Source organism: Saccoglossus kowalevskii, chromosome 3 (genome assembly GCF_978046115.1).
Source record: "Saccoglossus kowalevskii chromosome 3, keSacKowa6.1, whole genome shotgun sequence".
NCBI classification, from domain to species: Eukaryota; Metazoa; Hemichordata; class Enteropneusta; family Harrimaniidae; genus Saccoglossus; species Saccoglossus kowalevskii.
Genome location: NC_140643.1, coordinates 32,374,660 through 32,393,097, shown reverse-complemented (window position 1 = coordinate 32,393,097; position 18,438 = coordinate 32,374,660). Strand labels below are relative to the sequence as shown.

Here is an 18,438-nt window from a genome sequence, read left to right as displayed (position 1 = left end):
TCAATCATTCAATTGTGATAGGACATTTATATCTATGATGTCAAAATGTACTTAGTTCGGGTGGGATTTGAGCCCACGAGGACCAATGTCCATTGGAACTTAAGTCCAACGCCTTAACCGCTCGGCCACCACACGCAATGATACTCTTAGTATTGGTTCAATCACTCAATTGTGATACGACATTTATATCAATGATGTCAAAAAGTACTTACTGCGGGTGGGTTTTGAACCCACGAAGACTAATGTCCATTGGAACTTAAGTCCAACGGCTTAACCGCTCAGCCACCACACTGAATGTTACACTTAGTATTGGTTCAATCATTCAATTGTGATAGGACATTTATATCTATGATGTCAAAATGTACTTAGTGCGGGTGGGATTTGAACCCACGAGGACCAATGTCCATTGGAACTTAAGTCCAACGCCTTAACCGCTCGGCCAACACATTCAATGTTACATTTGGTTCAATCATTCAATTGTGATAGGAAATTTTGTATCAATGATGTCAAAATGTACTTAGTGCAGGTGGGATTTGAATCCACGAGGACTAATGTCCATTGGAACTTAAGTCCAACGCCTTAACCAATCGGCCACCACTCTGAATGTTGAACTTTAGTATTGGTTCAATCATTCAATTTTGATAGGACATTTATATCAATGATGTCAAAATGTACTTAGTGTGGGTGGGATTTGAACCCACGAGGACTAATGTCCGTTGGAACTTAAGTCCAACGCCTTAACCCCTCGGCCACCACAGTGAATGTTACACTTGGTATTGGTTCAATTATTCAATTGTGATAGGACATTTATATCTATGATGTCAAAACGTACTTAGTGCGGATGGGATTTGAACCCACGAGGACTAATGTCCATTGGAACTTAAGTCCAACGCCTTAACCGATCGGCCACCACACACAATGTTACACTCCGTATTGGTTCAATCATTCAATTGTGATAGGAAATTTATATCAATGATGTAAAAATGTACTTAGTGCAGGTGGGATTTGAATCCGCAAGGACTAATGTCCATTGGAACTTAAGTCCAACGCCTTAACCGATCGGCCACCACACTGAATGTTACACTTAGTATTGGTTCAATCATTCAATTGTGATAGGATATTTATATCTATGATGTCAAAATGTACTTAGTGCGGGTGGGATTTGAACCCACGAGGACTAATGTCCATTGGAACTTAAGTCCAACGCCTTAACCGCTCGGCCACCACACTCAATGTTACATTTAGTATTGGTTCAATCATTCAATTGTGATAGGAAATTTATATCAATGATGTCAAAATGTAATTAGTGCAGGTGGGATTTGAATCCACAAGGACTAATGTCCATTGGAACTTAAGTCCAACGCCTTAACCGATCGGCCACCACACTCAATGTTACATTTAGTATTGGTTCAATCATTCAATTGTGATAGGAAATTTATATCAATGATGTCAAAATGTACTTAGTGCAGGTGGGATTTGAACCCACGAGGACTAATGTCCATGGGAACTTAAGTCCAACGCCTTAACCACTCGGCCACCACACTCGATACCACTAGTATTGGTTCTATCATTCAATTGTGATAGGAAATTTATATCAATGATGTCAAAATGTACTTAGTGCGGGTGGGATTTGAACCCACGAGGACTAATGTCCATTGGAACTTAAGTCCAACGCCTTAACCACTCGGCCACCACACTCGATTCTACCCCTAGTATTGGTTCTATCATTTAATTGTGATAGGAAATTTATATCAATGATGTCAAAATGTACTTAGTGCAGGTGGGATTTGAACCCACGAGGACTAATGTCCATTGGAACTTAAGTCCAATGCCTTAACCGCTCGGCCACCACACTGAATGTTACACTTAGTATTGGTTCAATCATTCAATTGTGATAGGACATTTATATCTATGATGTCAAAATGTACTTAGTGCGGGTGGGATTTGAACCCACGAGGACTAATGTCCATTGGAACTTAAGTCCAACGCCTTAACCGCTCGGCCACCACACTCAATGTTACATTTAGTATTGGTTCAATCATTTAATTGTGATAGGAAATTTATATCAATGATGTCAAAATGTACTTAGTGCAGGTGGGATTTGAATCCACGAGGACTAATGTCCATTGGAACTTAAGTCCAATGCCTTAACCGATCGGCCACCACACTGAATGTTGAACTTTAGTATTGGTTCAATCATTTAATTGTGATAGGAAATTTATATCAATGATGTCAAAATGTACTTAGTGCAGGTGGGATTTGAATCCACGAGGACTAATGTCCATTGGAACTTAAGTCCAACGCCTTAACCGATCGGCCACCACACGCAATGTTATATTTAGTATTGGTTCAATCATTCAATTTTGATAGGACATTTATATCAATGATGTCAAAATGTACTTAGTGTGGGTGGGATTTGAACCCACGAGGACTAATGTCCATTGGAACTTAAGTCCAACGACTTAACCACTCGGCCACCACACTGAATGTTACAACTAGTATTGGTTCAATCATTCAATTGTGATAGGACATTTATATCTATGATGTCAAAATGTACTTAGTGCGGCTGGGATTTGAACCCACGAGTACTAATGTCCATTGGTACTTGATTCCAACACCTTAACCGCTCAGCCACCACACTCAATGTTACATTTAGTATTGGTTCAATCATTCAATTGTGATAGGAAATTTATTTCAATGATGTCAAAATGTACTTAGTGCTGGTGGGAGTTGAATCCACGCGGACTAATGTCCATTGGAACTTAAGTCCAATGCCTTAACCGCTCGGCCACCACACTGAATGTTACACTTAGTATTGGTTCAATCATTCAATTGTGATAGGACATTTATATCTATGATGTCGAAATGTACTTAGTACAGATGGGATTTGAACCCACGAGGACTAATGTCCATTGGTACTTGAGTCCAACGCCTTAACCGCTCGGCCACCACACTCAATGTTACACTTAGTATTGGTTCAATCATTCAATTGTGATAGGACATTTATATCTATGATGTCAAAATGTACTTAGTGCGGGTGGGATTTGAACCCACGAGGACTAATGTCCATTGGAACTTAAGTCCAACGCCTTAACCGCTCGGCCACCACACTCAATGTTACATTTAGTATTGGTTCAATCATTTAATTGTGATAGGAAATTTATATCAATGATGTCAAAATGTACTTAGTGCAGGTGGGATTTGAATCCACGAGGACTAATGTCCATTGGAACTTAAGTCCAACGCCTTAACCGATCGGCCACCACACTGAATGTTACAGTTAGTATTGGTTCAATCATTTAATTGTGATAGGAAATTTATATCAATGATGTCAAAATGTACTTAGTGCAGGTGGGATTTGAATCCACGAGGACTAATGTCCATTGGAACTTAAGTCCAACGCCTTAACCGATCGGCCACCACACTGAATGTTGAACTTTAGTATTGGTTCAATCATTCAATTTTGATAGGACATTTATATCAATGATGTCAAAATGTACTTAGTGTGGGTGGGATTTGAACCCACGAGGACTAATGTACGTTGGAACTTAAGTCCAATGCCTTAACCGCTCGGCCACCACACTGAATGTTACACTTGGTATTGGTTCAATCCTTTAATTGTGATAGGACATTTATATCTATGATGTCAAAATGTACTTAGTGCGGATGGGATTTGAACCCACGAGGACTAATGTCCATTACAACTTAAGTCCAACGCCTTAACCGCTCGGCCACCACACTGAATGTTACACTTAGTATTTGGTTCAATCATGCAATTGTGATAAGACATTTATATCAATGATGTCAAAATGTACCTAGTGCAGGTGGGATTTGAACCCACGAGGACTAATGTCCATTGGAACTTAAGTCCAACGCCTTAACCGCTCGGCCACCACACTGAATGTTACACTTAGTATTGGTTCAATCATTCAATTGTGATACGACATTTATATCTATGATGTCAAAATGTACTTAGTGCGGGTGGGATTTGAACCCATGAGGACTAATGTCCGTTGGAACTTAAGTCCAACGCCTTAACCGCTCGGCCACCACACTGAATGTTACACTTGGTATTGGTTCAATCCTTCAATTGTGATAGGAAATTTATATCAATGATGTAAAAATGTACTTAGTGCAGGTGGGATTTGAATACGCAAGGACTAATGTCCATTGGAACATAAGTCCAACGCCTTAACCGATCGGCCACCACACTGAATATTACACTTAGTATTGGTTCAATCATTCAATTGTGATAGGAAATTTATATCAATGATGTCAAAATGTACTTAATGCGGGTGGGATTTGAACCCACGAGGACTAATGTCCATTGGAACTTAAGTCCAACGCCTTAACCACTCGGCCACCACGCTTGATTCTACGCCTAGTATTGGTTCTATCATTCAATTGTGATAGGAAATTTATATCAATGATGTCAAAATGTACTTAGTGCGGGTGGGATTTGAACCCACGAGGACTAATGTCCATTGGAACTTAAGTCCAATGCCTTAACCGCTCGGCCACCACACTGAATGTTACACTTAGTATTGGTTCAATCATTCAATTGTGATAGGACATTTATATATCTATGATGTCAAAATGTACTTAGTGCGTGTGAGATTTGAACCCACAAGGATTAATGTCCATTGGCACTTAAGTCCAACGCCTTAACCGCTCGGCCACCACACGCAATGATACTCTTAGTATTGGTTCAATCACTCAATTGTGATACGACATATATATCAATGATGTCAAAATGTACTTACTGCGAGTGGGTTTTGAACCCGCGAGGACTAATGTCCATTGGAACTTAAGTCCAACGCCTTAACCGCTCGGCCACCACACTGAATGTTACACTTAGTATTGGTTCAATCATTCAATTGTGATAGGACATTTATATCTATGATGTCAAAATGTACTTAGTTCGGGTGGGATTTGAACCCACGAGGACCAATGTCCATTGGAACAAAAGTCCAACGCCTTAACCGCTCGGCCACCACACGCAATGATACTCTTAGTATTGGTTCAATCACTCAATTGTGATACGACATTTATATCAATGATGTCAAAAAGTACTTACTGCGGGTGGGTATTGAACCCACGAAGACTAATGTCCATTGGAACTTAAGTCCAATGGCTTAACCGCTCAGCCACCACACTGAATGTTACACTTAGTATTGGTTCAATCATTCAATTGTTATAGGACATTTATATCTATGATGTCAAAATGTACTTAGTGCGGGTGGGATTTGAACCCACGAGGACCAATGTCCATTGGAACTTAAGTCCAACGCCTTAACCGCTCGGCCACCACATTCAATGTTACATTTGGTTCAATCATTCAATTGTGATAGGAAATTTTGTATCAATGATGTCAAAATGTACTTAGTGCAGGTGGGATTTGAATCCACGAGGACTAATGTCCATTGGAACTTAAGTCCAACGCCTTTACCGATCGGCCACCACTCTGAATGTTGAACTTTAGTATTGGTTCAATCATTCAATTTTGATAGGACATTTATATCAATGATGTCAAAATGTACTTAGTGTGGGTGGGATTTGAACCCACGAGGACTAATGTCCGTTGGAACTTAAGTCCAACGCCTTAACCCCTCGGCCACCACACTGAATGTTACACTTGGTATTGGTTCAATTATTCAATTGTGATAGGACATTTATATCTATGATGTCAAACCGTACTTAGTGCGTGTGAGATTTGAACCCACAAGGATTAATGTCCATTGGCACTTAAGTCCAACGCCTTAACCGATCGGCCACCACACACAATGTTACACTCCGTATTGGTTCAATCATTCAATTGTGATAGGAAATTTATATCAATGATGTAAAAATGTACTTAGTGCAGGTGGGATTTGAATCCGCAAGGACTAATGTCCATTGGAACTTAAGTCCAACGCCTTAACCGATCGGCCACCACACTGAATGTTACACTTAGTATTGGTTCAATCATTCAATTGTGATAGGATATTTATATCTATGATGTCAAAATGTACTTAGTGCGTGTGGGATTTGAACCCACGAGGACTAATGTCCATTGGAACTTAAGTCCAATGCCTTAACCGCTCGGCCACCAAACTCAATGTTACATTTTGTATTGGTTCAATCATTCAATTGTGATAGGAAATTTATATCAATGATGTCAAAATGTACTTAGTGCAGGTGGGATTTGAATCCACAAGGACTAATGTCCATTGGAACTTAAGTCCAACGCCTTAACCGATCGGCCACCACACGCAATGTTACACTTTGTATTGGTTCAATCATTCAATTGTGATAGGACATTTATATCAATGATGTCAAAACGTATTTAGTGTGGGTGGGATTTGAACCCACGAGGACTAATGTCCATTGGAACTTAAGTCCAACGCCTTAACCACTCGGTCACCACACTCGATACCACTAGTATTGGTTCTATCATTCAATTGTGATAGGAAATTTATATCAATGATGTCAAAATGTACTTAGTGCGGGTGGGATTTGAACCCACGAGGACTAATGTCCATTGGAACTTAAGTCCAACGCCTTAACCTCTCGGCCACCACACTCGATTCTACCCCTAGTATTGGTTCTATCATTCAATTGTGATAGGAAATTTATATCAATGATGTCAAAATGTACTTAGTGCAGGTGGGATTTGAACCCACGAGGACTAATGTCCATTGGAACTTAAGTCCAATGCCTTAACCGCTCGGCCACCACACTGAATGTTACACTTAGTATTGGTTCAATCATTCAATTGTGATAGGACATTTATATCTATGATGTCAAAATGTACTTAGTGCGGGTGGGATTTGAACCCACGAGGACTAATGTCCATTGGAACTTAAGTCCAACGCCTTAACCGCTCGGCCACCACACTCAATGTTACATTTAGTATTGGTTCAATCATTTAATTGTGATAGGAAATTTATATCAATGATGTCAAAATGTACTTAGTGCAGGTGGGATTTGAATCCACGAGGACTAATGTCCATTGGAACTTAAGTCCAACGCCTTAACCGATCGGCCACCACACTGAATGCTGAACTTTAGTATTGGTTCAATCATTTAATTGTGATAGGAAATTTATATCAATGATGTCAAAATGTACTTAGTGCAGGTGGGATTTGAATCCACGAGGACTAATGTCCATTGGAACTTAAGTCCAACGCCTTAACCGATCGGCCACCACACGCAATGTTACATTTAGTATTGGTTCAATCATTCAATTTTGATAGGACATTTATATCAAAATGTACTTAGTGTGGGTGGGATTTGAACCCACGAGGACTAATGTCCATTGGAACTTAAGTCCAACGCCTTAACCACTCGGCCACCACACTGAATGTTACACTTCGTATTGGTTCAATCATTCAATTGTGATAGGACATTTATATCTATGATGTCAAAATGTACTTAGTGCGGATGGGATTTGAACCCACGAGGACTAATGTCCATTAGAACTTAAGTCCAACGCCTTAACCGCTCGGCCACCACACTGAATGTTACACTTAGTATTGGTTCAATCATTCAATTGTGATAGGACATTTATATCTATGATGTCAAAATGTACTTAGTGCGGCTGGGATTTGAACCCACGAGTACTAATGTCCATTGGTACTTGACTCCAACACCTTAACCGCTCGGCCACCACACTCAATGTTACATTTAGTATTGGTTCAATCATTCAATTGTGATAGGAAATTTATTTCAATGATGTCAAAATATACTTAGTGCTGGTGGGATTTGAATCCACGCGGACTAATGTCCATTGGAACTTTAGTCCAATGCCTTAACCGCTCGGCCACCACACTGAATGTTACACTTAGTATTGGTTCAATCATTCAATTGTGATAGGACATTTATATCTATGATGTCAAAATGTACTTAGTACAGATGGGATTTGAACCCACGAGGACTAATGTCCATTGGTACTTGAGTCCAACGCCTTAACCGCTCGGCCACCACACTCAATGTTACACTTAGTATTGGTTCAATCATTCAATTGTGATAGGACATTTATATCTATGATGTCAAAATGTACTTAGTGCGGGTGGGATTTGAACCCACGAGTACTAATGTCCATTGGTACTTGAGTCCAACACCTTATCCGCTCGGCCACCACACTGAATGTTACACTTGGTATTGGTTCAATCCTTTAATTGTGATAGGACATTTATATCTATGATGTCAAAATGTACTTAGTGCGGGTGGGATTTGAACCCACGAGGACTAATGTCCAATGGAACTTAAATCCAACGCCTTAACCGCTCGGCCACCACACTCAATGTTACATTTAGTATTGGTTCAATCATTTAATTGTGATAGGAAATTTATATCAATGATGTCAAAATGTACTTAGTGCAGGTGGGATTTGAATCCACGAGGACTAATGTCCATTGGAACTTAAGTCCAACGCCTTAACCGATCGGCCACCACACTGAATGTTACAGTTAGTATTGGTTCAATCATTTAATTGTGATAGGAAATTTATATCAATGATGTCAAAATGTACTTAGTGCAGGTGGGATTTGAATCCACGAGGACTAATGTCCATTGGAACTTAAGTCCAACGCCTTAACCGATCGGCCACCACACTGAATGTTGAACTTTAGTATTGGTTCAATCATTCAATTTTGATAGGACATTTATATCAATGATGTCAAAATGTACTTAGTGTGGGTGGGATTTGAACCCACGAGGACTAATGTACGTTGGAACTTAAGTCCAATGCCTTAACTGCTCGGCCACCACACTGAATGTTACACTTGGTATTGGTTCAATCCTTTAATTGTGATAGGACATTTATATCTATGATGTCAAAATGTACTTAGTGCGGATGGGATTTGAACCCACGAGGACTAATGTCCATTACAACTTAAGTCCAACGCCTTAACCGCTCGGCCACCACACTGAATGTTACACTTAGTATTTGGTTCAATCATGCAATTGTGATAGGACATTTATATCAATGATGTCAAAATGTACCTAGTGCAGGTGGGATTTGAACCCACGAGGACTAATGTCCATTGGAACTTAAGTCCAACGCCTTAACCGCTCGGCCACCACACTGAATTTTACACTTAGTATTGGTTCAATCATTCAATTGTGATAGGACATTTATATCTATGATGTCAAAATGTACTTAGTGCGGGTGGGATTTGAACCCACGAGTACTAATGTCCATTGGTACTTGAGTCCAACGCCTTATCCGCTCGGCCACCACACTCAATGTTACATTTAGTATTGGTTCAATCATTCAATTGTGATAGGAAATTTATTTCAATGATGTCAAAATGTACTTAGTGCAGGTGGGATTTGAATCCACGCGGACTAATGTCCATTGGAACTTAAGTCCAATGCCTTAACCGCTCGGCCACCACACTGAATGTTACACTTAGTATTGGTTCAATCATTCAATTTTGATAGGACATTTATATCAATGATGTCAAAATGTACTTAGTGTGGGTGGGATTTGAACCCACGAGGACTAATGTACGTTGGAACTTAAGTCCAATGCCTTAACTGCTCGGCCACCACACTGAATGTTACACTTGGTATTGGTTCAATCCTTTAATTGTGATAGGACATTTATATCTATGATGTCAAAATGTACTTAGTGCGGATGGGATTTGAACCCACGAGGACTAATGTCCATTACAACTTAAGTCCAACGCCTTAACCGCTCGGCCACCACACTGAATGTTACACTTAGTATTTGGTTCAATCATGCAATTGTGATAGGACATTTATATCAATGATGTCAAAATGTACCTAGTGCAGGTGGGATTTGAACCCACGAGGACTAATGTCCATTGGAACTTAAGTCCAACGCCTTAACCGCTCGGCCACCACACTGAATTTTACACTTAGTATTGGTTCAATCATTCAATTGTGATAGGACATTTATATCTATGATGTCAAAATGTACTTAGTGCGGGTGGGATTTGAACCCACGAGTACTAATGTCCATTGGTACTTGAGTCCAACACCTTATCCGCTCGGCCACCACACTCAAAGTTACATTTAGTATTGGTTCAATCATTCAATTGTGATAGGAAATTTATTTCAATGATGTCAAAATGTACTTAGTGCGGATGGGATTTGAACCCATGAGGACGAATGTCCATTGGGACTTAAGTCCAACACCTTAACCGCTCGGCCACCACACTGAATGTTACACTTAGTATTGGTTCAATCATTCAATTGTGATACGACATTTATATCTATGATGTCAAAATGTACTTAGTGCGGGTGGGATTTGAACCCACGAGGACTAATGTACGTTGGAACTTAAGTCCAACGCCTTAACCGCTCGGCCACCACACTGAATGTTACACTTGGTATTGGTTCAATCCTTCAATTGTGATAGGACATTTATATCTATGATGTCAAAATGTACTTAGTGCGGATGGGATTTGAACCCACGAGGACTAATGTCCATTGCAACTTAAGTCCAACGCCTTAACCGCTCGGCCACCACACTGAATTTTACACTTAGTATTGGTTCAATCATTCAATTGTGATAGGACATTTACATCTATGATGTCAAAATGTACTTAGTGCGGGTGGGATTTGAACCCACGAGTACTAATGTCCATTGGAACTTAAGTCCAACGCCTTAACCGATCGGCCACCACACGCAATCTTACATTTAGTTTTGGTTCAATCATTCAATTTTGATAGGACATTTATATCAATGATGTCAAAAAGTACTTAGTGTGAGTGGGATTTGAACCCACGAGGACTAATGTCCATTGGAACTTAAGTCCAACGCCTTAACCACTCGGCCACCCACACTGAATGTTACACTTCGTATTGGTTCAATCATTCAATTTTGATAGGACATTTATATCTATGATGTCAAAATGTACTTAGTGCGGATGGGATTTGAACCCTAGAGGACTAATGTCCATTGGAACTTAAGTCCAACGCCTTAACCGCTCGGCCACCACACTGAATGTTACACTTAGTATTGGTTCAATAATTCAATTGTGATAGGACATTTATATCTATGATGTCAAAATGTACTTAGTGCGGGTGGGATTTGAACCCACGAGCACTAATGTCCATTGGTACTTGAGTCCAACGCCTTAACCGCTCGGCCACCACACTCAATGTTACATTTAGTATTGGTTCAATCATTCAATTGTGATAGGAAATTTATTTCAATGATGTCAAAATGTACTTAGTGCAGGTGAGATTTGAATCCACGCGGACTAATGTCCATTGGAACTTAAGTCCAATGCCTTAACCGCTCGGCCACCACACTGAATGTTACACTTAGTATTGGTTCAATCATTCAATTGTGATAGGACATTTATATCTATGATGTCAAAATGTACTTAGTGCAGATGGGATTTGAACCCACGAGGACGAATGTCCATTGGAACTTAAGTCCAACGCCTTAACCGCTCGGCCACCACACTGAATGTTACACTTAGTATTGGTTCAATCATTCAATTGTGATACGACATTTATATCTATGATGTCAAAATGTACTTAGTGCGGGTGGGATTTGAACCCACGAGGACTAATGTCCATTGGAACTTAAGTCCAACGCCTTAACCGCTCGGCCACCACACTCAATGTTACATTTAGTATTGGTTCAATCATTTAATTGTGATAAGAAATTTATATCAATGATGTCAAAATGTACTTAGTGCAGGTGGGATTTGAATCCACGAGGACGAATGTCCATTGGAACTTAAGTCCAACGCCTTAACCGATCGGCCACCACACTGAATGTTACAGTTAGTATTGGTTCAATCATTTAATTGTGATAGGAAATTTATATCAATGATGTCAAAATGTACTTAGTGCAGGTGGGATTTGAACCCACGAGTACTAATGTCCATTGGAACTTAAGTTTAACGCCTTAACCGATCGGCCACCACACGCAATCTTACATTTAGTTTTGGTTCAATCATTCAATTTTGATAGGACATTTATATCAATGATGTCAAAATGTACTTAGTGTGGGTGGGATTTGAACCCACGAGGACTAATGTACGTTGGAACTTAAGTCCAATGCCTTAACCGCTCGGCCACCACACTGAATGTTACACTTGGTATTGGTTCAATCCTTCAATTGTGATAGGACATTTATATCTATGATGTCAAAATGTACTTAGTGCAGATGGGATTTGAACCCACGAGGACTAATGTCCATTACAACTTAAGTCCAACGCCTTAACCGCTCTGCCACCACACTGAATGTTACACTTAGTATTTGGTTCAATCATGCAATTGTGATAGGACATTTATATCAATGATGTCAAAATGTACTTAGTGCGGGTGGGATTTGAACCCACGAGTACTAATGTCCATTGGTACTTGAGTCCAACGCCTTATCCGCTCGGCCACCTCACTCAATGTTACATTTAGTATTGGTTCAATCATTCAATTGTGATAGGAAATTTATTTCAATGATGTCAAAATGTACTTAGTGCGGATGGGATTTGAACCCATGAGGACGAATGTCCATTGGAACTTAAGTCCAACGCCTTAACCGCTCGGCCACCACTCTGAATGTTACACTTAGTATTGGTTCAATCATTCAATTGTGATACGACATTTATATCTATGATGTCAAAATGTACTTAGTGCGGGTGGGATTTGAACCCACGAGGACTAATGTCCGTTGGAACTTAAGTCCAACGCCTTAACCGCTCGGCCACCACACTCAATGTTAATTTTAGTATTGGTTCAATCATTTAATTGTGATAGGACATTTATATCTATGATGTCAAAAGGTACTTAGTGCGGGTGGGATTTGAACCCACGAGGACTAATGTCCATTGGAACTTAAGTCCAATGCCTTAACCGCTCGGCCACCACACTGAATGTTACACTTTGTATTGGTTCAATCATTCAATTGTGATAGGACATTTATATCTATGATGTCAAAATGTACTTAGTGCAGATGGGATTTGAACCCACGAGGACGAATGTCCATTGGAACTTAAGTCCAACGCCTTAAACGCTCGGCCACCACACTGAATGTTACACTTAGTATTGGTTCAATCATTCAATTGTGATACGACATTTATATCTATGATGTCAAAATGTACTTAGTGCGGGTGGGATTTGAACCCACGAGGACTAATGTCCATTGGAACTTAAGTCCAACGCCTTAACCGCTCGGCCACCACACTCAATGTTACATTTAGTATTGGTTCAATCATTTAATTGTGATAGGAAATTTATATCAATGATGTCAAAATGTACTTAGTGCAGGTGGGATTTGAATCCACGAGGACGAATGTCCATTGGAACTTAAGTCCAACGCCTTAACCGATCGGCCACCACACTGAATGTTACAGTTAGTATAGGTTCAATAATTTAATTGTGATAGGAAATTTATATCAATGATGTCAAAATGTACTTAGTGCAGGTGGGATTTGAATCCACGAGGACTAATGTCCATTGGAACTTAAGTCCAACGCCTTAACCGATCGGCCACCACACTGAATGTTGAACTTTAGTATTGGTTCAATCATTCAATTTTGATAGGACATTTATATCAATGATGTCAAAATGTACTTAGTGTGGGTGGGATTTGAACCCACGAGGACTAATGTACGTTGGAACTTAAGTCCAATGCCTTAACCGCTCGGCCACCACACTGAATGTTACACTTGGTATTGGTTCAATCCTTCAATTGTGATAGGACATTTATATCTATGATGTCAAAATGTACTTAGTGCGGATGGGATTTGAACCCACGAGGACTAATGTCCATTACAACTTAAGTCCAACGCCTTAACCGCTCGGCCACCACACTGAATGTTACACTTAGTATTTGGTTCAATCATGCAATTGTGATAGGACATTTATATCAATGATGTCCCTAGTGCAGGTGGGATTTGAACCCACGAGGACTAATGACCATTGGAACTTAAGTCCAACGCCTTAACCACTCGGCCACCACACTCAATGTTACATTTAGTATTGGTTCAATCATTCAATTGTGATAGGACATTTATATCTATGATGTCAAAATGTACTTAGTGCGGGTGGGATTTGAACCCACGAGTACTAATGTCCATTGGTACTTGAGTACAACGCCTTATCCGCTCGGCCACCACACTCAATGTTACATTTAGTATTGGTTCAATCATACAATTGTGATAGGACATTTATATCTATGATATCAAAATGTACTTAGAGCGGATGGGATTTGAACCCATGAGGACGAATGTCCATTGGAACTTAAGTCCAACGCCTTACCCGCTCGGCCACCACACTGAATGTAACACTTAGTATTGGTTCAATCATTCAATTGTGATAGGAAATTTATTTCAATGATGTCAAAATGTACTTAGTGCAGGTGGGATTTGAATCCACGCGGACTAATGTCCATTGGAACTTAAGTCCAATGCCTTAACCGCTCGGCCACCACACTGTATGTTACACTTAGTATTGGTTCAATCATTCAATTGTGATAGGACATTTATATCTATGATATCAAAATGTACTTAGTGCAGATGGGATTTGAACCCACGAGGACTAATGTCCATTGGAACTTAAGTCCAACGCCTTAACCGCTCGGCCACCACACTGAATGTTACACTTAGTATTGGTTCAATCATTCAATTGTGATAGGACATTTATATCTATGATGTCAAAATGTACTTAGTGCGGGTGGGATTTGAACCCATGAGGACTAATGTCCATTGGAACTTGAGTCCAACGCCTTAACCACTCGGCCACCACACTCGATTCTACCCCTAGTATTTGTTCTATCATTGATAGGAAATTTATATCAATGATGTCAAAATGTACTTAGTGCAGGTGGGATTTGAATCCACGAGGACTAATGTCCATTGGAACTTAAGTCCAATGCCTTAACCGATCGGCCACCACACACAATGTTACACTCCGTATTGGTTCAATCATTCAATTGTGATAGGACATTTATATCAATGATGTCAAAATGCACTTAGTGTGGGTGGGATTTGAACCCACGAGGACTAATGTCCATTGGAACTTAAGTCCAACTCCTTAACCGCTCGGCCACCACACTGAATGTTACACTTAGTATTGGTTCAATCATTCAATTGTGATAGGACATTTATATCTATGATGTCAAAAGTTACTTAGTGCGGGTGGGATTTGAACCCACGAGGACTAATGTCCATTGGAACTTAAGTCCAATGCCTTAACCGCTCGGCCACCACACTGAATGTTACACTTAGTATTGGTTCAATCATTCAATTGTGATAGGACATTTATATCTATGATGTCAAAATGTACTTAGTGCAGATGGGATTTGAACCCACGAGGACGAATGTCCATTGGAACTTAAGTCCAACGCCTTAACCGCTCGGCCACCACACTGAATGTTACACTTAGTATTGATTCAATCATTCAATTGTGATACGACATTTATATCTATGATGTCAAAATGTACTTAGTGCGGGTGGGATTTGAACCCACGAGGACTAATGTCCATTGGAACTTAAGTCCAACGCCTTAACCGCTCGGCCACCACACTCAATGTTAGATTTAGTATTGGTTCAATCATTTAATTGTGATAGGAAATTTATATCAATGATGTCAAAATGTACTTAGTGCAGGTGGGATTTGAATCCACGAGGACGAATGTCCATTGGAACTTAAGTCCAACGCCTTAACCGATCGGCCACCACACTGAATGTTACAGTTAGTATTGGTTCAATCATTTAATTGTGATAGGAAATTTATATCAATGATGTCAAAATGTACTTAGTGCAGGTGGGATTTGAATCCACGAGGACTAATGTCCATTGGAACTTAAGTCCAACGCCTTAACCGATCGGCCACCACACTGAATGTTGAACTTTAGTATTGGTTCAATCATTCAATTTTGATAGGACATTTATATCAATGATGTCAAAATGTACTTAGTGTGGGTGGGATTTGAACCCACGAGGACTAATGTACGTTGGAACTTAAGTCCAATGCCTTAACCGCTCGGCCACCACACTGAATGTTACACTTGGTATTGGTTCAATCCTTCAATTGTGATAGGACATTTATATCTATGATGTCAAAATGTACTTAGTGCAGATGGGATTTGAACCCACGAGGACTAATGTCCATTACAACTTAAGTCCAACACCTTAACCGCTCGGCCACCACACTGAATGTTACACTTAGTATTTGGTTCAATCATGCAATTGTGATAGGACATTTATATCAATGATGTCAAAATGTACCTAGTGCAGGTGGGATTTGAACCCACGAGGACTAATGTCCATTGGAACTTAAGTCCAACGCCTTAACCGCTCGGCCACCACACTGAATTTTACACTTAGTATTGGTTCAATCATTCAATTGTGATAGGAAATTTATTTCAATGATGTCAAAATGTACTTAGTGCGGATGGGATTTGAACCCATGAGGACGAATGTCCATTGGAACTTAAGTCCAACGCCTTAACCGCTCGGCCACCGCACTGAATGTTACATTTAGTATTGGTTCAATTATTCAATTGTGATACGACATTTATATCTATGATGTCAAAATGTACTTAGTGCGGGTGGAATTTGAACCCACGAGGACTAATGTCCATTGGAACTTAAGTCCAACGCCTTAACCGCTCGGCCACCACACTCAATGTTACTTTTAGTATTGGTTCAATCATTTAATTGTGATAGGACATTTATATCTATGATGTCAAAATGTACTTAGTGCGGGTGGGATTTGAAGCCACGAGGACTAATGTCCATTGGAACTTAAGTCCAACGCCTTAACCGCTTGGCCTCCACACGGAATTTTACACTTAGTATTGGTTCAATCATTCAATTGTGATAGGACATTTATATCTATGATGTCAAAATGTACTTTGTGCGGGTGGGATTTGAACCCACGAGGACTAATGACCATTGGTACTTGAGTCCAACGCCTTAACCGCTCGGCCACCACACTCAATGTTACATTTAGTATTGGTTCAATCATTCAATTGTGATAGGAAATTTATTTCAATGATGTCAAAATGTACTTAGTGCAGGTGGGATTTGAATCCACGCGGACTAATGTCCATTGGAACTTAAGTCCAATGCCTTAACCGCTTGGCCACCACACTGAATGTTACACTTAGTATTGGTTCAATCATTCAATTGTGATAGGACATTTATATCTATGATATCAAAATGTACTTAGAGCGGATGGGATTTGAACCCACGAGGACTAATGTCCATTGGAACTTAAGTCCAACGCCTTAACCGCTCGGCCACCACACTGAATGTAACACTTAGTATTGGTTCAATCATTCAATTGTGATAGGACATTTATATCTATGATGTCAAAATGTACTTAGTGCGGGTGGGATTTGAACCCACGAGGACTAATGTCCATTGGAACTTAAGTCCAACGCCTTAACCACTCGGCCACCACACTCAATGTTACTTTTAGTATTGGTTCAATCATTTAATTGTGATAGGAAATTTATATCAATGATGTCAAAATGTACTTAGTGCAGGTGGGATTTGAATCCACGAGGACTAATGTCCATTGGAACTTAAGTCCAACACTAACCAATCGGCCACCACACGCAAGGTTACACTTGCCATGTCCATTGGAACTTAAGTCCAATGCCTTAACCACTCGGCCACCACACTCGATTCTACCCCTAGTATTGGTTCTATCATTCAATTGTGATAGGAAATTTATATCAATGATGTCAAAATGTACTTAGTGCAGGTGGGATTTGAACCCACGAGGACTAATGTCCATTGGAATTTAAGTCCAATGCCTTAACCGCTCGGCCACCACACTGAATGTTACACTTAGTATTGGTTCAATCATTCAATTGTGATAGGACATTTATATCAATGATGTCAAAATGTACTTAGTGTGGGTGGGATTTGAACCCACGAGGACTAATGTCCATTGGAACTTAAGTCCAACGCCTTAACCACTCGGCCACCACACTGAATGTTACACTTCGTATTGGTTCAATCATTCAATTGTGATAGGACATTTATATCAATGATGTCAAAATGCACTTAGTGTGGGTGGGATTTGAACCCACGAGGACTAATGTCCATTGGAACTTAAGTCCAACGCCTTAACCGCTCGGCCACCACACTGAATGTTACACTTAGTATTGGTTCAATCATTCAATTGTGATAGGACATTTATATCTATGATGTCAAAATGTACTGAGTGCGGGTGGGATTTGAACCCACGAGGACTAATGTCCATTGGAACTTAAGTTCAACGCCTTAACCACTCGGCCACTACACTCGATTCTACCCCTAGTATTGGTTCTATCATTCAATTGTGATAGGAAATTTATATCAATGATGTCAAAATGTACTTAGTGCGGGTGGGATTTGAACCCACGAGGACTAATGTCCATTGGAACTTAAGTCCAAAGCCTTAACCACTCAGCCACCACACTCGATTCTACCCATAGTATTGGTTCTATCATTCAATTGTGATAGGAAATTT

General features: G+C 40.0%; 54 non-coding genes across 54 annotated transcripts; all 54 read right to left on the bottom strand.

The window, feature by feature from the left end:
* Positions 1–676: 676 nt before the first annotated feature.
* Positions 677–759, bottom strand: TRNAL-UAA (transfer RNA leucine (anticodon UAA)). The gene has a single exon. It is a non-coding gene; the product is annotated as a tRNA-Leu (tRNA).
* Positions 760–1,147: 388 nt separating this feature from the next.
* On the bottom strand, positions 1,148–1,230 carry TRNAL-UAA (transfer RNA leucine (anticodon UAA)). The gene has a single exon. It is a non-coding gene; the product is annotated as a tRNA-Leu (tRNA).
* Positions 1,231–1,461: 231 nt separating this feature from the next.
* On the bottom strand, positions 1,462–1,544 carry TRNAL-UAA (transfer RNA leucine (anticodon UAA)). The gene has a single exon. It is a non-coding gene; the product is annotated as a tRNA-Leu (tRNA).
* Positions 1,545–1,615: 71 nt separating this feature from the next.
* Positions 1,616–1,698, bottom strand: TRNAL-UAA (transfer RNA leucine (anticodon UAA)). The gene has a single exon. It is a non-coding gene; the product is annotated as a tRNA-Leu (tRNA).
* A 74-nt stretch (positions 1,699–1,772) lies between these two features.
* On the bottom strand, positions 1,773–1,855 carry TRNAL-UAA (transfer RNA leucine (anticodon UAA)). Its single transcript has one exon. It is a non-coding gene; the product is annotated as a tRNA-Leu (tRNA).
* Positions 1,856–1,929: 74 nt separating this feature from the next.
* Positions 1,930–2,012, bottom strand: TRNAL-UAA (transfer RNA leucine (anticodon UAA)). The gene has a single exon. It is a non-coding gene; the product is annotated as a tRNA-Leu (tRNA).
* Positions 2,013–2,401: 389 nt separating this feature from the next.
* TRNAL-UAA (transfer RNA leucine (anticodon UAA)) lies at positions 2,402–2,484 on the bottom strand. The gene has a single exon. It is a non-coding gene; the product is annotated as a tRNA-Leu (tRNA).
* A 545-nt stretch (positions 2,485–3,029) lies between these two features.
* On the bottom strand, positions 3,030–3,112 carry TRNAL-UAA (transfer RNA leucine (anticodon UAA)). Its single transcript has one exon. It is a non-coding gene; the product is annotated as a tRNA-Leu (tRNA).
* Positions 3,113–3,501: 389 nt separating this feature from the next.
* Positions 3,502–3,584, bottom strand: TRNAL-UAA (transfer RNA leucine (anticodon UAA)). The gene has a single exon. It is a non-coding gene; the product is annotated as a tRNA-Leu (tRNA).
* A 232-nt stretch (positions 3,585–3,816) lies between these two features.
* TRNAL-UAA (transfer RNA leucine (anticodon UAA)) lies at positions 3,817–3,899 on the bottom strand. The gene has a single exon. It is a non-coding gene; the product is annotated as a tRNA-Leu (tRNA).
* A 74-nt stretch (positions 3,900–3,973) lies between these two features.
* Positions 3,974–4,056, bottom strand: TRNAL-UAA (transfer RNA leucine (anticodon UAA)). The gene has a single exon. It is a non-coding gene; the product is annotated as a tRNA-Leu (tRNA).
* A 231-nt stretch (positions 4,057–4,287) lies between these two features.
* Positions 4,288–4,370, bottom strand: TRNAL-UAA (transfer RNA leucine (anticodon UAA)). Its single transcript has one exon. It is a non-coding gene; the product is annotated as a tRNA-Leu (tRNA).
* Positions 4,371–4,444: 74 nt separating this feature from the next.
* Positions 4,445–4,527, bottom strand: TRNAL-UAA (transfer RNA leucine (anticodon UAA)). Its single transcript has one exon. It is a non-coding gene; the product is annotated as a tRNA-Leu (tRNA).
* Positions 4,528–5,231: 704 nt separating this feature from the next.
* Positions 5,232–5,314, bottom strand: TRNAL-UAA (transfer RNA leucine (anticodon UAA)). The gene has a single exon. It is a non-coding gene; the product is annotated as a tRNA-Leu (tRNA).
* A 227-nt stretch (positions 5,315–5,541) lies between these two features.
* On the bottom strand, positions 5,542–5,624 carry TRNAL-UAA (transfer RNA leucine (anticodon UAA)). Its single transcript has one exon. It is a non-coding gene; the product is annotated as a tRNA-Leu (tRNA).
* A 702-nt stretch (positions 5,625–6,326) lies between these two features.
* Positions 6,327–6,409, bottom strand: TRNAL-UAA (transfer RNA leucine (anticodon UAA)). The gene has a single exon. It is a non-coding gene; the product is annotated as a tRNA-Leu (tRNA).
* A 71-nt stretch (positions 6,410–6,480) lies between these two features.
* On the bottom strand, positions 6,481–6,563 carry TRNAL-UAA (transfer RNA leucine (anticodon UAA)). Its single transcript has one exon. It is a non-coding gene; the product is annotated as a tRNA-Leu (tRNA).
* Positions 6,564–6,637: 74 nt separating this feature from the next.
* Positions 6,638–6,720, bottom strand: TRNAL-UAA (transfer RNA leucine (anticodon UAA)). Its single transcript has one exon. It is a non-coding gene; the product is annotated as a tRNA-Leu (tRNA).
* Positions 6,721–6,794: 74 nt separating this feature from the next.
* Positions 6,795–6,877, bottom strand: TRNAL-UAA (transfer RNA leucine (anticodon UAA)). The gene has a single exon. It is a non-coding gene; the product is annotated as a tRNA-Leu (tRNA).
* Positions 6,878–7,257: 380 nt separating this feature from the next.
* TRNAL-UAA (transfer RNA leucine (anticodon UAA)) lies at positions 7,258–7,340 on the bottom strand. Its single transcript has one exon. It is a non-coding gene; the product is annotated as a tRNA-Leu (tRNA).
* A 74-nt stretch (positions 7,341–7,414) lies between these two features.
* TRNAL-UAA (transfer RNA leucine (anticodon UAA)) lies at positions 7,415–7,497 on the bottom strand. Its single transcript has one exon. It is a non-coding gene; the product is annotated as a tRNA-Leu (tRNA).
* Positions 7,498–7,728: 231 nt separating this feature from the next.
* Positions 7,729–7,811, bottom strand: TRNAF-AAA (transfer RNA phenylalanine (anticodon AAA)). The gene has a single exon. It is a non-coding gene; the product is annotated as a tRNA-Phe (tRNA).
* Positions 7,812–8,199: 388 nt separating this feature from the next.
* TRNAL-UAA (transfer RNA leucine (anticodon UAA)) lies at positions 8,200–8,282 on the bottom strand. Its single transcript has one exon. It is a non-coding gene; the product is annotated as a tRNA-Leu (tRNA).
* A 704-nt stretch (positions 8,283–8,986) lies between these two features.
* On the bottom strand, positions 8,987–9,069 carry TRNAL-UAA (transfer RNA leucine (anticodon UAA)). Its single transcript has one exon. It is a non-coding gene; the product is annotated as a tRNA-Leu (tRNA).
* Positions 9,070–9,300: 231 nt separating this feature from the next.
* On the bottom strand, positions 9,301–9,383 carry TRNAL-UAA (transfer RNA leucine (anticodon UAA)). Its single transcript has one exon. It is a non-coding gene; the product is annotated as a tRNA-Leu (tRNA).
* A 389-nt stretch (positions 9,384–9,772) lies between these two features.
* Positions 9,773–9,855, bottom strand: TRNAL-UAA (transfer RNA leucine (anticodon UAA)). The gene has a single exon. It is a non-coding gene; the product is annotated as a tRNA-Leu (tRNA).
* Positions 9,856–10,243: 388 nt separating this feature from the next.
* TRNAL-UAA (transfer RNA leucine (anticodon UAA)) lies at positions 10,244–10,326 on the bottom strand. The gene has a single exon. It is a non-coding gene; the product is annotated as a tRNA-Leu (tRNA).
* Positions 10,327–10,714: 388 nt separating this feature from the next.
* Positions 10,715–10,798, bottom strand: TRNAL-UAA (transfer RNA leucine (anticodon UAA)). Its single transcript has one exon. It is a non-coding gene; the product is annotated as a tRNA-Leu (tRNA).
* A 545-nt stretch (positions 10,799–11,343) lies between these two features.
* On the bottom strand, positions 11,344–11,426 carry TRNAL-UAA (transfer RNA leucine (anticodon UAA)). Its single transcript has one exon. It is a non-coding gene; the product is annotated as a tRNA-Leu (tRNA).
* A 74-nt stretch (positions 11,427–11,500) lies between these two features.
* TRNAL-UAA (transfer RNA leucine (anticodon UAA)) lies at positions 11,501–11,583 on the bottom strand. The gene has a single exon. It is a non-coding gene; the product is annotated as a tRNA-Leu (tRNA).
* Positions 11,584–11,971: 388 nt separating this feature from the next.
* Positions 11,972–12,054, bottom strand: TRNAL-UAA (transfer RNA leucine (anticodon UAA)). Its single transcript has one exon. It is a non-coding gene; the product is annotated as a tRNA-Leu (tRNA).
* Positions 12,055–12,600: 546 nt separating this feature from the next.
* TRNAL-UAA (transfer RNA leucine (anticodon UAA)) lies at positions 12,601–12,683 on the bottom strand. Its single transcript has one exon. It is a non-coding gene; the product is annotated as a tRNA-Leu (tRNA).
* A 74-nt stretch (positions 12,684–12,757) lies between these two features.
* Positions 12,758–12,840, bottom strand: TRNAL-UAA (transfer RNA leucine (anticodon UAA)). The gene has a single exon. It is a non-coding gene; the product is annotated as a tRNA-Leu (tRNA).
* Positions 12,841–13,071: 231 nt separating this feature from the next.
* Positions 13,072–13,154, bottom strand: TRNAL-UAA (transfer RNA leucine (anticodon UAA)). The gene has a single exon. It is a non-coding gene; the product is annotated as a tRNA-Leu (tRNA).
* Positions 13,155–13,543: 389 nt separating this feature from the next.
* On the bottom strand, positions 13,544–13,626 carry TRNAL-UAA (transfer RNA leucine (anticodon UAA)). Its single transcript has one exon. It is a non-coding gene; the product is annotated as a tRNA-Leu (tRNA).
* Positions 13,627–13,850: 224 nt separating this feature from the next.
* Positions 13,851–13,933, bottom strand: TRNAL-UAA (transfer RNA leucine (anticodon UAA)). The gene has a single exon. It is a non-coding gene; the product is annotated as a tRNA-Leu (tRNA).
* A 388-nt stretch (positions 13,934–14,321) lies between these two features.
* On the bottom strand, positions 14,322–14,404 carry TRNAL-UAA (transfer RNA leucine (anticodon UAA)). The gene has a single exon. It is a non-coding gene; the product is annotated as a tRNA-Leu (tRNA).
* Positions 14,405–14,478: 74 nt separating this feature from the next.
* On the bottom strand, positions 14,479–14,561 carry TRNAL-UAA (transfer RNA leucine (anticodon UAA)). The gene has a single exon. It is a non-coding gene; the product is annotated as a tRNA-Leu (tRNA).
* Positions 14,562–14,635: 74 nt separating this feature from the next.
* On the bottom strand, positions 14,636–14,718 carry TRNAL-CAA (transfer RNA leucine (anticodon CAA)). The gene has a single exon. It is a non-coding gene; the product is annotated as a tRNA-Leu (tRNA).
* A 224-nt stretch (positions 14,719–14,942) lies between these two features.
* On the bottom strand, positions 14,943–15,025 carry TRNAL-UAA (transfer RNA leucine (anticodon UAA)). Its single transcript has one exon. It is a non-coding gene; the product is annotated as a tRNA-Leu (tRNA).
* Positions 15,026–15,099: 74 nt separating this feature from the next.
* TRNAL-UAA (transfer RNA leucine (anticodon UAA)) lies at positions 15,100–15,182 on the bottom strand. The gene has a single exon. It is a non-coding gene; the product is annotated as a tRNA-Leu (tRNA).
* A 74-nt stretch (positions 15,183–15,256) lies between these two features.
* Positions 15,257–15,339, bottom strand: TRNAL-UAA (transfer RNA leucine (anticodon UAA)). The gene has a single exon. It is a non-coding gene; the product is annotated as a tRNA-Leu (tRNA).
* Positions 15,340–15,413: 74 nt separating this feature from the next.
* Positions 15,414–15,496, bottom strand: TRNAL-UAA (transfer RNA leucine (anticodon UAA)). The gene has a single exon. It is a non-coding gene; the product is annotated as a tRNA-Leu (tRNA).
* A 389-nt stretch (positions 15,497–15,885) lies between these two features.
* On the bottom strand, positions 15,886–15,968 carry TRNAL-UAA (transfer RNA leucine (anticodon UAA)). Its single transcript has one exon. It is a non-coding gene; the product is annotated as a tRNA-Leu (tRNA).
* Positions 15,969–16,200: 232 nt separating this feature from the next.
* Positions 16,201–16,283, bottom strand: TRNAL-UAA (transfer RNA leucine (anticodon CAA)). Its single transcript has one exon. It is a non-coding gene; the product is annotated as a tRNA-Leu (tRNA).
* Positions 16,284–16,357: 74 nt separating this feature from the next.
* On the bottom strand, positions 16,358–16,440 carry TRNAL-UAA (transfer RNA leucine (anticodon UAA)). Its single transcript has one exon. It is a non-coding gene; the product is annotated as a tRNA-Leu (tRNA).
* A 74-nt stretch (positions 16,441–16,514) lies between these two features.
* TRNAL-UAA (transfer RNA leucine (anticodon UAA)) lies at positions 16,515–16,597 on the bottom strand. The gene has a single exon. It is a non-coding gene; the product is annotated as a tRNA-Leu (tRNA).
* Positions 16,598–16,985: 388 nt separating this feature from the next.
* TRNAL-UAA (transfer RNA leucine (anticodon UAA)) lies at positions 16,986–17,068 on the bottom strand. The gene has a single exon. It is a non-coding gene; the product is annotated as a tRNA-Leu (tRNA).
* A 74-nt stretch (positions 17,069–17,142) lies between these two features.
* On the bottom strand, positions 17,143–17,225 carry TRNAL-UAA (transfer RNA leucine (anticodon UAA)). The gene has a single exon. It is a non-coding gene; the product is annotated as a tRNA-Leu (tRNA).
* Positions 17,226–17,299: 74 nt separating this feature from the next.
* On the bottom strand, positions 17,300–17,382 carry TRNAL-UAA (transfer RNA leucine (anticodon UAA)). Its single transcript has one exon. It is a non-coding gene; the product is annotated as a tRNA-Leu (tRNA).
* Positions 17,383–17,677: 295 nt separating this feature from the next.
* On the bottom strand, positions 17,678–17,760 carry TRNAL-UAA (transfer RNA leucine (anticodon UAA)). Its single transcript has one exon. It is a non-coding gene; the product is annotated as a tRNA-Leu (tRNA).
* A 74-nt stretch (positions 17,761–17,834) lies between these two features.
* Positions 17,835–17,917, bottom strand: TRNAL-UAA (transfer RNA leucine (anticodon UAA)). The gene has a single exon. It is a non-coding gene; the product is annotated as a tRNA-Leu (tRNA).
* Positions 17,918–17,991: 74 nt separating this feature from the next.
* On the bottom strand, positions 17,992–18,074 carry TRNAL-UAA (transfer RNA leucine (anticodon UAA)). The gene has a single exon. It is a non-coding gene; the product is annotated as a tRNA-Leu (tRNA).
* Positions 18,075–18,305: 231 nt separating this feature from the next.
* Positions 18,306–18,388, bottom strand: TRNAL-UAA (transfer RNA leucine (anticodon UAA)). Its single transcript has one exon. It is a non-coding gene; the product is annotated as a tRNA-Leu (tRNA).
* Between the last annotated feature and the right edge of the window lie 50 nt (positions 18,389–18,438).